The sequence below is a fragment of the Triturus cristatus genome, chromosome 1_2 (assembly GCF_964204655.1).
Source record: "Triturus cristatus chromosome 1_2, aTriCri1.1, whole genome shotgun sequence".
NCBI classification, from domain to species: Eukaryota; Metazoa; Chordata; class Amphibia; order Caudata; family Salamandridae; genus Triturus; species Triturus cristatus.
In genome coordinates, this window is record NC_140580.1 from 1,062,340,789 (window position 1) to 1,062,353,819 (window position 13,031).

Below are 13,031 nucleotides of genomic sequence, written 5' to 3' on the forward strand. Positions count from 1 at the left end.
CCCTCTCTTAACTCTGCTGTTAGGATCATTACTGGGTCAAAGAGAAACAATCACCCCTGACTTGAGATCTCTTAACTGGCTTCCATATGAGGCAAGGATTCATTTGCAAGCTGCCTGCATGACCCATAAAGCCCTACATTTCAACACTCCAAGATACCTTGCACAAATACTAGAGCTGTCCGGTGGCGTCAGAGAATCTAGAGGCACTAGTTCCCTACTGCTGAAACCGTGAAAATTTTGCAAAGAGAAAACATAGAACCAAGCCTTCTCAGGCATGTCCTGAGACTCTGGAATACATTTCCCCCTCATATCAGAATGAACCCCACAACTGCTTCATTACAGAAAGAAGTAAAAAGGTGTCTGATGGACATATTTATGCCATAGAGCACCGAAACTATACCTGGGGGCAGGATTTACCCCTTAGCTTGCACCCATGTCAATTTCTTGCAGATTATACGCGCATTCAGTTTTACTGGTTGTTGTCTACCTGGGACCTGTACTTTTCTCTCTAGAGACTCTCCCTTACTATGTTCCCTCCTTATGATGTTTTGATATTTTTATACATGTCCCCTTAATCATTGTAAAGTGCTCTGTTAGCCGCAAGGGTCCTGTTCGCGCAATGTAAAACTTTATAAATATTTTTTTTAAAGGGGTAGATTTTATGACAAGATGAAACATCTGGAAAACTCCAGATGTAAAATGATGAAACATCGAGGTTTCAAGCTGGTCTCATCAGATAACATTCACGAGTTGTTGTTATGGCTAACATCGCCATCAGAGGGAGGATTGGAGCAGCGCAATTTAGGCTGCACCCTTTATTTGTTACAGTTATGAAATCATATACTTATAAATTACATTACACTGTGTGCCATAATTTAATGAACTGTAATCATTGTATGGACTAGAGATTTATACACGTGTACACTAATGTTCAGCTGAAGCATGAAATCATGTACTTTTACACTTATTCTTGACATTATACTTGTGTATGTACAGTCATATATTCAAGTTCATATTAACTGCTCAGTTAACTTAGCCTGACTGCAGGCTTCAATTGAAATTCATTTAGCCTTGTCAGCATATTCGTTTCCCTCTTTGCATGGGCATTATCATGATTCTTGTTAATTACAGAAAGGCTTATTGCTGTATTAGACTGCTGATAGTGAGGCCTGAAGGGAAGAACTTGGCAGGGAAGGTGGAGAATTAATGGTCAAAAAAGGCCTTCTGTTAATAATGTACCAGGACGGGGAGATGTTCAAGGTTGCAGTCCAAGTTTCTATACGATGAGAAACCTAAAAGATGTTGCAGATTCTCCTCTCGAGTAACGATTTGGTTGGTTCCTGTTGGTGTGAAAAGAGATAAGAACATTTTTGAATCTCCTGTTATTTTAACTGGTGTTCTCACAGTTAGAATGACTGATTCCCTTCGGACTTGGAAAGGGACACACTGCTATGCTAGCCTTATTCTTTTGAGTGTGAAGCTTTATGCTAAACACTTAGGGCCTCATGTAGGTAGCCAAATACCGGTCGGTAACGGCCGATTTTCGGTAATTATACCGTTACCGACCGGTATTTTGGCTTTTGAGATGTAGGGGGAGAATTTCTGTATTCGGAATTTACCGAATCAGTAAAATTACCGAATCGGTAAAATTACCGATTCGGTAAATTCCGAATACAGAAATGAGATGTAGGGGGACTGTGTGGTGTGTGTGGGGATTCGTTATTTACCACCAACTAATAGTTGGTGGTAAATGACGAATATGTGTGTAAATGCATTATTTTGCCCGTAGATGTGTGCAATGTGGCAGACACACATGCCCTCAGGGCATGTATGTGTGCCACATGTGCACACATGGCCGAATCAGGGGTGCAACAGGGTGTCAATGTGACACCCTGCCACCCTTGCATGTGCTCCCCCATTACCGAATCGGTATTTACCGATTCGGTAATGAGGCATACCTTCCCATCAATGGGAAGGTATGCCTCATTACCGATTCGGTAAATACCGATTCGGTAATTACCGAATTTTTCCGATTCGGTAATATTTACCGACCAATTACCTACATAGCATTTACCACTTCATAAATACCGAATCGGTATGATTCGGTATTTATGAAGTGGTAAATGCCAGCCCACCTACATAAGGCCCTTATTATTTTTCCAAGACCTATACTGTAGTCTAAACGCGCTGACACCTTCTTTGCTCCGGAAATAGAAACCCTAGGTAGCTATCCTTGTAGCTGATTTATGTATAAAAGAGAGATTGGGAGTTTCTTTATGGAAAACCTGTTTGCTTTAATGTATTTCTTTATTGTTGTGGCTGTCACTATTCTGTATCTTATTTCATTACGACTCAATCTACTGAGATATTGCACCCTACCTGCTGCATTTATGTATCTTTTGAACTTTTTTTTGGTTTGCTTATATACTGTATTGATTGGTAATCCAAAATAAAATACCTTTAACCATATCTGGTGATTCCTGGTTCTTATTGTGGAGTCACATTGGCTTCACAGGCTAAAAATGTATTGCCGATGTCTTGTCCCTTACAAATCTTCACGTCAACCAACAAAGATCCACACGACGAAATGGGGAAAAATCTTTGACGACTTTACTAAGAGAGTGCGTTGTAAGTTCCAGCACCTGTCAATGCCTTGAAAAAAAAACACCATGTAACAAACATATTTTCAAATGACTCCACAAATTTTAATTAATTTACGAGATTATCTAAAGTGGGGGTAAATCCCTGTATTGATAAGTATGAAAAAGGGCCCTACGTGAATGAGCAAAATCCCTTTATCAGTGCAAATTCATGTTTTGAGAATTAAAAATTTCAACTGCACTTGCAAATAAATACTTTCGAAAGAGCAAAATGAATTTACATGTGCAAATGGGGTTGTGAAGAGGACCCACTAATCTCAGCCCAAAATTCAATATATTTATAAATACCAGCCACAAACAATTATTGTGCAATATGGAATGGATACCACGAATACTCAGTTTAGTAGTATTTACTTGCAAGGGGTGCTTTAGGCATGCAGATATTGGCGTGCTGCTCTGACTGTCTTAGTTTCAGGGGGTGTACAACTATCTCTCAGCGGGGACTCTGCATTCACAATGGGAGATTATCAAGGTAGAAAGCAAGTACTCTTTGGTACTGAGCACCAGCACTTACGTCTATCTATTCAAGGCACTGGATAAAAAAAGGCAGGGACCTCGAACACCTACTACCTGGAAGGTGCATAGAGATCTCTACAAACGCTGAAACCGTCTAGGATGTCTTAACATTTCATCCCACAAAGTCTAAAGAACTTGTCTAATTCAAAGCCTCGACCCATGGCACCGGGCTCTGTGATTTTTCAGGCACGAAAAACTCCGGATTTTTTCATCCAATTGGCACGTGTTTCTTCTCCAAGGCACCACGTGCCGTGCAAGGCGGGAGGCGCCGAGCCGCAGGGCCATCCCTTTATTTGCATTTTCTCTCAGTGCGATTGGAATCTTTCTTCGGCAGCGCGTGACTTTATACTCCGCATTTCCTAATTATTTTTAACTAAAGTTGCCCCAAAGGTTTATGCAATAATGCACATGATCTGTTGTGCGTTTATTTATGCTTTCCTGTTCGGCACAAGATTTTTGAATGGTGCTTGTTGCCATATATTTTATTAGTGGCGAATGCACAATGATATCATTGTTAGTTTTCAAATCTATAACTCAGCACGCTTTGTGTGATCTCACAGTAAAGTGAGGGTTGGAGATCTGGCATTGCGAGTCCTAAACGTGCTAAATTCGCCCACTTTCCTCTGCATCGCATTAGTTAGGTCCGAGACATGCAGCCCAGACCCTGCATGTTGATTTCATTGAGCTAAGCTCTGGCTTGAAGTGAGCAGCTCTGCTGTCGCTGCTGCGGAGCCGGTTGGCCGTCGCTCACCCCCTGGCAGGGGCCCTCAGTACAGTGCAGCCTCAGTAGTTGAGCACAGAGACAGACACACACACACAGACGAGTACTTTAGTTACATTGTTGGGTGAGTTTGCAGCGACTCTCTCCACTTTTGGCTTGAAAACACCATTGGATTTGTAAATATTTTCTCCCCTTTTTCGTCCTGAGACTCCGGAGTGGCCGAGATTTTCTAATTTGCACGTTTCAACCCGATTTTTTTCTATTTTTTTTTGGTGCATTTTTCCAGTACTTGTTTTGCTCCAGTTTTTGGCATGAGTTAGCTGGGAATGGAAGACAGCAAGCGTTTCCTGCAGCTGGGTGAGTTTGCGCACTTTCTCGTGCGATCATTTCACGTGTTTGTGCGCTGCTGGGGGTGGGTTGCGCTGAATTCTTCCACAAGGGAATCGGAGGGACGTGGGCTGCTGGGTGAGCCGGAGGGGAAGTGGCCATCCCAAGCACGGGGTGGGGGCGGCTGTGGGCAGGGTGGCATTCCCCTCTTGCTGTCAGACGATTCTCTCATTTCCACGGCAGAAGTGCAAGGGTCTGAGAGGAACATTTTCTGCAACTTCTCGCGGCAAAGCAGGAGAGAGAGAGAGAGAGAATGTTGGTGTGTTAGTGCAGGAAAGGGTGAATATTGTCACCAGGGGAGAGCGGATTCCTTGAGGGGAAAACGGGGGAGGGGGGCAGTGGAGGGGGGACGGGCAGTACCTGGTGGGGGTTGTGTGTGTGGGGGTACATTCACGCTTGGAGGGGTATAATCGAGCAGACTGTCTTGTGGTGGGGAGGTCTCTTGCCCCTGTTTACATGCACCCCCCTTTCGAAATGCACCAGCCCCGCTCTTTGCAACGTGCGTGTGCAAAGCTGTCACACCGTGGGGGCGGCACGCGCACCGTGGAATACCCACAGTGCCTCGATAATAGTGCACAAAACACAGAAGCCGAGCGCTTGTTTCCCTTTAAAGCTTTTAACCAGGAGGCTGGCGGTGAAGGGTGGGGAGGCTGTCAGCAACGGGCTTGTTATGTAATGCCTTGGGTGCTTGAGCTGGCGAAGGTATTTCGGGGGGAGGGGGCCATGGAATACCAGGCAGAGAGATGTGGTGAGAACACGTTTAATACTGTGTCTCAGAGTAGTGTCTGTCTAGGGGGGCAAAGGGGGTGCGTTTAGACTCCAGCAGAAAGCGCTCGAAAAAACTGCCATGTGGTTAAAGTGCCAAAGCAGAGGTTTGTTGGGCCGGGATCAAAGGTTTACTGCACTTACAGCAGGCCACGAAGTTGTAAAAACAGGAATGGAGGCTGGCAGGGAGAGAAGTCAAGGGTATCGGGGTGGGGGCGCGGGCTAAGGAAGGGAGGTTTTATAATAGATTTCTGCTCCAAGAAGCAACTTCTTGAAAAAGCGCTGCCCACCTGTCAGCAGGTCCCCGTGACCTGCACTGTATTTTCTGTGATCTGCTGAGGATCACAAAGCAGGTGAATAACGTGCGCGTTAAGTTGAAGTTTACTCGTGGCCAGGGAGGGTTAGCGTCACCGAGACGGAGTCGGCTGTCGAAATAAGTCCCCGGTGATGTGCGAAGTGCATCGGTATTTCGCACCGTGAATAAGTACCGGTGTCTTTGTGGGAAGAAATAAGAAAAGTAAAAAAAATGAAAGTGCTTCTAAAGTATGAGAGGAAGTAAAGTAAACAATCCCAGGCCTGTAAATAATATGAGCAAAGATAAGATGGGTGATTTGACAATCACATGATGTGGGTTTGCATTCTGGACGGGTTTGCAGACTGGTCCTAAATAAACTAGCAGAAACAATGGCAGGGTGCACATGAGCCCCATTCACCTCAAGGCCCATACTTGTTTTGTAATGCCAGAATCGCAGGATGCCCTCCTCACATTTTGCTGGGGCCCCATAGTTTTGTAGTGCGGCCGTATATAACTAATAGGACGGGTGCTCATATATCGAAAGCGCATAGAATCGTCGATGATAAAGAGGCACTATAAGGCCACTAGACGTTGTCAAGTGGCTGCATTGACCAAACAGTTGGCCTCTGGGGCTTGCTTGATGTTTTAACATCGAACCCCGAAAGGTGAGCATCGGAGAGCGGAACAGGTTTCCGTTCCCCGGCGGAAGTCCAGTGACAGGCGGACTGGCCAACTTGGATGCATGTGTACATACAATGGCAGTGATTGGGCGCCATCTACCTCAGTTGGGATGTTGTGGTTGCGGTTCAGTGAGTCTCGTGAAGTTTTCTGAAGTTTGGAAGACAACGCTGAAATGTGCCTTAAAATATAACCAGGTCTGTGTTTGTTTCTAAGACGCCGAAACCAGGAACTGGGGCTAGGCGAGCGCACTGCCTATAATACCCGCTGCCCACCCTTCAGGATAGTGTAACCCTCTGCCCCAGTCACCGGTTCGGGGGCTTTTCTCCATGTTCTGTTCAGTGCTTTAAGTGGGCAGGTGCTGTCCGGCATGGAGTACCTGCACTTCTTTCATTTGAAAAGGAGAGAACCCGCACTCTTCTGCAATACATTTAATAGGAGAGTACCGGTACTTCCCAAGAGCAGACCGGTACCCCAGATAGTGAGTGCCAGTACTTCGATATTTCAGTTGTAAGCACTGGTTGTGTTACTGGAATTTGCACAACGTTCAGTACCATTATTATGGCATAGAAGCGCATTCCAAATTGGGGTGCTTTCGTGCGGACCTGCGAGTGCCAGTTCACAGTTCTTTTCCGGTGTAGGGAGGTGTAAACGGTTCGATTGAAGTGAATTAAGATTGTAGCTCCTAGAATGCAGTGCATTGTGGCGCTAAGCGGAATGTCGAGAGCGTGAGTGGATCCTGGTGTGTACCTCCGGCCAGGGCCTTCTGCTCCAGTACAGTTCAGAGGGACGCGCTGGGCTGTGTTTTGTTTCGAAGTTTTAACCTTTTAAACTCCTACATAAGTTTGTTGGTTCAGAAAAAAATACTTTATAATTTATTGTCACGTGTTCAAAATACACATCTGATTCAATTTATCACTTATACCCAAAAGCTTCTGTCTTTAGTTACACAGATTTTGTCATAAATGTAGCGCCACGTAATAGTTGCTTCGGAGCACTTTCCACATTCATGTAACTGAATGGATTATTCGAAAATACAGATACTACTTCTGTAGCTACACTACTTGTTAACAACTTTATTTTTATACCTGAGTATTAGTGAAATATTAGCGTCGCTTGACACTGCGTTCTCAACGATCTTTAGGCGCATATGGTATTATTTCTGCATAGTATTTGTTCCTGGAGTTCGACCTGTTTCATACTACTCCCGGCTGTAACATGAACGGCAGCTGACGGACAGTGAGACGAAGTGATTTGCCCAAGATCACACAGTTTCTGTTCAGATGGGGAAGGCAGAATTAGAAGCCAGTCGCGTGGTTCTGGAGTTGGCAGCTTGGGCCTTAGACCACGTCTTGTCTTTGTGCTACGTCTCTGTTGCCTTAAATCATTGCGAGACCAGATTCGGGTTTGTTCTCGTGCCTGATGTACGGGCAAGTTTCCCAAAATGAAACTCTTGGCGGGGCGCGAAGAATTGACATTCCTTTCGCTGAAATCAGAGCGCTGTCGTCGGGAGGGGCAGTTCAGCGGTGCAGGGGAGGCTTGCAAGCCCCACGCCCGTGGTGGCCAGTGCCAAAAAACCTCCTCTGGCCCTTTACCAGCCTGTTCCCAATAAAGTGCAGTTCTGTACGATAGCTTCGTACTAAATGTGTTCCCGTTACTGTCCCAATAACGTATTTTGTGTCGCTCGTTTGTTTAGCACTTAACACCATTAGACCATTTCAAAGCACTACAGCGTCCAAGAGAGATGGACGAGTGACACTTTTCTTTGTGAAAAAGTGATACATGCGCTCTGTTATTCAGCCTGCGAAGCGCTGTGATGCCAGTCAGGGCCTTGTCCGCTCTATTGAAAACATAAAAATACATGACTCACTTGAATGCCTGTGGGCGCGCGTTCACTGCACACACATCAACATTGCACCCACACATCCCAGGCCGACGGTCACCTCGTCTGACCCCAGCATGCATGCCCCCAGGGGCCAGGTGCCAAGGCGCTTTCCCTCGAGCCATTCGGAATTGCAGACAGACCAGAGCTGCACTGGAAGACACATTCCAGACACGACAAAGCGCTAAGAGGCCACGCCAGTGGTAGATGTGTTCTTTTTGTATGCCACTTACGTACTGTGACACACAGTCGTCTATAGATTGCGTTAACAACCATGCCTTCTCCCCTTCAGTTTCCCGTAACTGACTGAGTCAATTGTAGGCTTGTTCGACAGAGTTTACAACGCAGCACAGTGCAAGGATTTCTCCGTATAAACCATTGTATACATTTGAAATAACTCCCTATGTCCCCAATTATTAAATACAGTCCTCTGCCCTTGTGACTAGACTTTTGTACAGTGGTAAAGTACACGTTCTCTTTGGGGCTAGTGAGATGATTCCAAGATAAAGCAGTAAGCACAGGTGCGCCGACAGGGCTACAGGGGGCGGGGATGAATCTGGCAGGGAATAACCAGCCTCTCATCTTTCCAGAATCTGTCAAATGAGTACCAACCAGAGAGTTAAGTAAGACCAACAATTGTTATTCAAGCGCTGAGAGAAAATGCATGGTGTGTATTGTGCAATGTGTACCTAGTGGCTGTTGAAACGATGCCGCCTCTATTTACTAACATATTTTATAAGAATGGTGGTTTTTCTTTTCTGTTAAGGGTGTTGTCAGATTTCTCAAATCTCAAAGACGCGTTCGCCAATGTATTCATCCTATTGCCTACATTTTCATGTTCTGCCCAGGGGAGCAGATCCTCAAGGAAGCGGTGAACTTGTTCTGGGTCAGTGAAGTCTCTCTTCGGTGGGTTTCTCGTGTTTCACTTTCCTCTGGAATATTTTACCCACTTCTAACTGACATAGTGTCCATACGTGTGCAGTTCTTTGATCATTGTATTAAAGCCAGGATGCATCGCTGTGTCCAGTAGTACTGTATGCACAAGTGTGGCGCTGTGCAAACAAACACGTTCCACGCTGCCTTGGTTCAGAAACCTCCCGCCTTTCGATCAATAGTTCCTAGAATGGGCCTGAATGACCCAAAGCGCCTCGTGCAACTCACAAATCAACACTCTCGAGGCACCTAGGGAATGGTGACACGCTTTGTAAGTTCTCGGCGGGCTTGGACCCTCTGGGAACTGAGTTCACTTCCTGCTTCACTCCAAGGGGCACCTTGCGCCGAGGAGGGCACATCCCCGGTCTGTCCTCCTCTAAATCTTTTTAATGGGAAACCTTTGGTGGTAATAACAGCCCCTTTTGAACATTAGGGGCATTGATGCAGTTTTATTGTAAAGATCACCTTCGCTGTGTGGGCAATAATTTACACCCCCAGTTTGTTTATCAATATTTAACGACAGCTTTAAGATTGATTTGTGGAGCGCTGGGCCACGGTTTGGGGGGAGGGTTACAAGGCGGCAGAGTTACCTTCCCACCTCTGGCTGCTGAAATAACACTTAAGTGGTCTGTTGCTAATTTTAGGGACAGTGTTCTGTGTAAAGGAGGTGCGCTATCTCTATTAATAGAATGTAACAATTGTCTCTGTTTTAAATTGTCTTTTGGATTATATATATGTATTTTATAATACGAGAGCCTGTGTTGTTACTAGTTTCTCATATTTTTTTTAATGGTAAAAAAAATTCTCTCGCTTTTATGTCCAACAACATACACTAGCTGTTTGAATGCATACTGATTTTATTTGTAATTGTAAATTGTATTTATATGGCACTTGCTCCCTGACGAGGCCTTATAGCGCTTTGCGACAAGTAACACACCAATACAAAACCTAATGTTAGATGTAAATAGGTAGATCAGTAAAATGTGATTTTCTTTCCCTTGTAGGATTGGTTGCGGTTAGTTTTTTGAGTGTGTGGTCTTGAGATCTCATGCATTTAGTATCGCGTGCTCAATAGAGGTGGAATGAGGTGCAGTAGTAAACAGAAGATGTTATGGGAGTGTCGGACATGTGCGCCTGTTAGTTGGATACACTGGATAGGAGGAGGGGAGAGTTTGGAAGGAGGTTTGAGAGGTCATATTAGTCAGAAAGGTTTGGGATGAGTCAGAGGGAATGGAGGGCTGCAGAGGGGGGGGGGGGGTTTGTTTAATAACTACAGTGATCTAAACATGTAAACAGACATATGTACTAAAAAATTTAACTATGAACATATGTACATGTTGTATGCATACGTACGCACATATAGCCTTAAACGTAACAATATTTCTGTACAATGCATTAACCCCTATACATTGTTACTCAGTCAGTCAATTACTTTTATTCGATTAATAAAAATCAAAAAAAGACATAACAAACAGATAATCACATAAAATACAGGACAAAAGTTCATCAATTACAATAGTGATTCTAAATAGCATTGTCAAAATTTAAAAAAGGTTGAAATGAACATATTTCATGAGTTCAATTCAAAATTTTAAAAAATAAATAAGATGCAATAGTATAATTTCAATATAAAAAGTCTAATGAGAATAAAAACTCCAAAAGGGGCAACCACCAACCCTTCACACCAAGTCAGTCATATTGGGACTTGGCCGTACGCTGACACGCTTCTTGCTTATGCGAACAGCGGCAACTAAAAAGCTTGATACATATATATATTGTTACTCATATGTGAATATATGCAACAATACTTTCACTGTTCGACATACACATGTATGCTGTGCATAAATATACATATACTTTGCTTTTTATATGTAAACATATTGCTATACCCTAACAGGTACATTCCCTATAATCATATTTACATACTCAGACGTATATGTATTATCATGCAAAGGAAGCACAAACGTTTAAACAGACACTTAGCAGACACTCATCTACCTAATACAGGGCGCGCGCACGCACACACACACACACACACACACAGCATAAACAACATTTGTTATATATAATACATTAAAAAAAATATATATATGCATCCCGACGCACACATATTTTCTTATGTAAATATGCAATTGCAGTCCAAGACATAGATTCACATTCTTTTTTCAATAACTGACACAACAGTTTGTATTGATCTACAATCATGTTTGTGTGTGAGTGCCGATACCAGACAGTCAGTGAGTTGTGTGTACACGTTGTTATGATGTGTTGAAATGCATGCGCTCCCCCTCCTCGCCAGTTTTGTGTCAGTTTCCAGATTGCTGATAACACCGGCACTTCTTCAGGCCTTTATTACACGAGGTCCCAGCCATGGAATGCAGTAATACCAGAAAAACCCCATTACTCGCATAAGGGTTCTGCACGTTTTACAAATGTATCACACTTGGTGAGGTGATACAGGTTAAGGTTCTGGTCAACACAGGCCCAAGCAAAACTAAATGAAGTGTTTCTAAGGCCCTAATATAGCATGGCAAACAAGGGCCGCCACCTCACCACAACAAATGTCCCTGTGCAGCGAATCTCCTGGAACAAGCAGAGCAGCGCTGATCAAAATCTGTTTCCGACAAATGTAGATATCGGCAAACTAAGGGGCATATTATCAAGGTCGGCGTTAAAATTATCGCCAGTTTAGCGGCAGAAAACTGCTGCGAAAGCGGCGATAATGGGCTTGATAATATGCCCTGGAGAATGTCAATAGAAGCCCATGTTCACACCAGAACTTCTATTGGAATTCTCAAGTGCATATTATCAAGCCTATTATCGCCGCTTTTAAACCGGCGATAATTTTTAACGCTGTCCTTGAGAATATGCCCCCTACTACTAGTCAGACCCCCCAGGATATAGCGGCATGGATTAGCAAATTTAGCGGCACAAATATGGAAATTTAGCGGCACAAATATGGAAATTTAGCGGCATTTTTGCGGCACTTTATTTTACTCGTAATCATTCATTTTCAGCCTGAAGTTGCGACATGCTTGATTTATTATTGCCTTTATCAAGGAACGAAAGCGCTTCTGAAAACTGACACCGTCCTGAAAACTGCATGTGGCGTGCTGTGTGCTCAACTAACTTTCCTATCCAATTTAGATGGATTTTTTTAAGTGATTGTGCGGGGAAGAGCGAGATCACCGGCGTTAACGTTAGATGTTCAAGTTTGGCTCACTTTCTTGGCTGTACTAGCCCACTGCATGATGTAACCGAGTAAGCCCTAACTTGTCTTGGCTCCTCGAGGTTCACACGTGCACGTTAACAACGTTTATTCCTCACTAAGTTCAAAGAAACCGAACATTGCTCGGTAAAATCCGCTATGTGTTCTGCACACACCTTTGCTGTTGTCTTGTGTAGCTGTTCTGTTTATTGTTTGAATACATTCCTGTCTTTTTTTAGGTGGAATTCCATCATAGTTTGGTTGTCTTTACAGATTGGTTACAGGAAATGCTTCAGTGCCACCACTACATTTTAATGGGTTGTTTGTGTCCTTAAATCTTAGTCCTATATTCTTAGCACACATTATAAGCTCCACAAATCTGCTTTGATACTGCAATGGTGAAATGTCTTTGTACCAAGTATTGCCATACAAACCATGAAGGATGTGTAACTGTGCCAGCCCACCAATTTGTCAGTTTGTAAGATCGAGCGCCTAGTGCTTCATTGAAGTTGAGTATTGTGCTAACAGACAGCTGCAACAGCAAATGATGAATTCTAAATGCTAGCCCAAAATACCACCAAAAGAGCAACCCAAGCTAAAAAAGTTTGCTTCTCTAATGGAATGATTGTATAGGTTCTATATTCTTCCGACCCACAAAACCTTGGACAATTGAGCTCAATGAGTGGATTTGGCACAACATAATTTTCCAATAGATTTGCTGAAAAGCCAACAGTGTTACAAGGAGGCCTGAGAGGGAGCTAAATGAACAATTCCAATATTTCAATAACTAAAATTTTTTGCTAAATTCGAATAATGTGTGTAGCTAAGTGTAGATTGTGAGACGACAAAAAAAACTTAGGGGCACAGCAGATATATACTGATTTGTATCATTAAAGAAGTAGTGTCTCTCTGATATGCTTTCCCCCCCGCAAAGAATATATGCCAGAAATACAGGCAATATGATATCAGGTTGCTCTCCGCTATTA

The 13,031-nt window shown here is 43.6% G+C and overlaps 1 protein-coding gene across 4 annotated transcripts in view; it reads left to right on the forward strand.

Moving 5' to 3' along the window:
* Positions 1–3,965: 3,965 nt before the first annotated feature.
* Positions 3,966–13,031, forward strand: part of RXRA (retinoid X receptor alpha) — a 440,219-nt gene continuing 431,153 nt past the window's right edge. For 2 of the 4 annotated variants that reach the window (XM_085612724.1, XM_085612733.1), the window contains exon 1: positions 3,966–4,254. The gene's annotated coding sequence lies outside the window, so the exon portion shown is untranslated. The remainder of the gene's footprint in view (positions 4,255–13,031) is intronic. The other 2 variants (XM_085612741.1, XM_085612747.1) reach the window with 1 other exon arrangement.